The sequence below is a fragment of the Limulus polyphemus genome, unplaced genomic scaffold (assembly GCF_000517525.1).
Source record: "Limulus polyphemus unplaced genomic scaffold, Limulus_polyphemus-2.1.2 Scaffold209, whole genome shotgun sequence".
NCBI lineage: Eukaryota > Metazoa > Arthropoda > Merostomata > Xiphosura > Limulidae > Limulus > Limulus polyphemus.
In genome coordinates, this window is record NW_013665819.1 from 555837 (window position 1) to 558300 (window position 2464).

Genomic DNA, 2464 nt, shown 5'->3' on the forward strand with positions numbered 1-2464 from the left:
CTATAATTCACAACGAACGTCTCACGTGCTCGATTCAACTGTCAATTACACATTGTTGCCGCCACTTCTTGGCGGCTTATATATACAAGACTACCGCATATCTAGTAAAAGCTCGAGACTTCACGAACCTTCGAGAATAAGACGTGTTACTAGTGTCACGTGACCCCCGCTGTCGTAACAATAGTTTAACGGAATGCTTCTGACTGAAAGAACAATATTTTCTGTACTAAAAGGTACCTAAAACCAAGAGAAGGAATTTACTAGTGAAGAGAGCCCGTTTGCATGTAAATAATGACTAGTTGGGAAAAAAAACCTCTCATGGCCATGGTGTGAAGGTCCCTGGCATTGGTCAGCCTGCAATGGCAGACTCAGGGAAATTTGCTCACGTATGAAGGGTCCAGACTACTCGAGTAGATGGTGCCCATGAGGAAGGATTAAACTCAGAGAAAGGAAATTGCAGATAACTGAGGGTTTTCGAGATGAAATTGCAGTTGGTGAGTTCAAGACCAGGTGAGAGAGTCTCTACCAAATATCTAGGCTGTTGCCAATCAAAGCACAGCAGCTCTGATCCAAACCATCAGTGACTAATGAAGTGAGGCTGGATGTGCCAGATTTATGCTAATGGTCTCTGTTGTAAGATGTATAATCTGATGAAGAGTGCTAGCTCAAAACTTCATCCTCGTAAAATGAAAATATAAAAATAACTTGGCGATTGTTTAACCTATTCATTAATTTCAAATAATTTCTGATTTTTAGTGTATAAAATGTGTATATTTTACTAAAAGCTTGTCACCTTTCGTGTAGATACACGTAGTAAATTTGGAATTATAGTCAACATTCCCGCTCCAGTATAAGGTTGGTCCATTGGACAGACACCATGCACACTTGGTTAAACAAAAGTAGCTCACCAAAGCAGGTGATGCACATTCACACATTGGTGTGTAGCCAGTGCCTAGATACAGCATATAGTAAAGAACAGAATCATCTATTATTCATAGGGTGCACAGTCATATCCAGTAGTGATTTTCAGGAAGGTTTTCTGTTGATTTTAGATGATTGGATAAGACGAATTATGTTGATGCCTTCACTCTCCTGTAGACAAATGTATGTCTGGACATATTGAAAGGGTCCTGATGGTTCAACACTTGAGATCTGGCATTCAAATAATAGTAAGTCAAACTGAAGTGAACTGCACTGTGAAAGATACCTGGTCTACATTGATGTTGTCTCAGTGTTTTGCCACATGTTACAGAGTGCTAAGGAACCCTGAACATTGTGCTTTACCGGATAAAAAAGGTAGACTTGAAATTGAAAACAGAAAAGTGCACACTCGTGAATATGCAGGTGGAATATTTTGATCATGTGGTGGGAAGAGATGGAGACTATACTGACACTGCAAAGATTGCAATGGTACAAGACAGACTTCAACCTATGATCCAACAAGAAATCCACAGTTTTCTTGTATTTTTTGTTGTATACAATGTTTCGTGACTAACTCTTCCAAGATTGCCACATCATTATCTGCTCTCACTAAAGCTGATTCACATCTTAGACAGACCAAGAAATTTCAGCAATAATTCCTGTCACTAAAGTATGCTTATATTTAAAGCTCTATTATTGGCACAACAGAACTGTTAGTCCTTGTTGTATACTGATACCAGCAATAATAGAATTAAGGTATTTTTATCGCAGTTGCAGGATGGAGTGTAATAGTGTATGCTAGCTCTATGCTCATATTCTAAATGCAGATACAGCATGAAAAAAGTAAGGATTGCTTGCAGTTATTGTCTTTGTCACACACTACTGACACTACTCATACAGTAGCAAGTTCGCCATTTGAGTGGACCATGCATTATTCAAGTGTCTTATGAGTTTTAAAAATCTCTAAGAAATTATTGTACATTGGAGCAAACATTGTAGGAGTATACCTCTGTTGTACCACATCATCTAGGCACACAACATAGAAATGTAAATGCATTATCTTTTCGCATGGTCAGACCCTGTCTGTTAATTGAACATCGTAATCCCAGACACCATGTGGGAGTGAAAACCAATTCTACCAAAATTAGTGGATTGATACCATGATTAATGCTCCAGAAGCTCCAGGAAGAGCAACTAAAGGAATAAGATTTAGTGTGAGCACACCTTGCCATGCAGCAAGTTGAAGAATGGTCAGCACAAATTTAGGAATATAGCACTAATGCACGTAACCTGTTGCATCTGTACGAGTAGCTACAAATGCAGAAAGGTTGTTCTCATGCTGTGTTGCAGCTAGTTGTTCTCAGAGCTATTACACAAAAATTCTTCCATAATGCAAATACTAGAGGTTATCAGGGCATTACAAGTACACAGCGTGGTCACAAGTAAATAGACACCACCTTTTCAGAAAAAAATGAAAATTTGCAGTAATATTCACATGAATTGATATATTTATAATTTAACTAATATCTAGTAGATGTTCCTT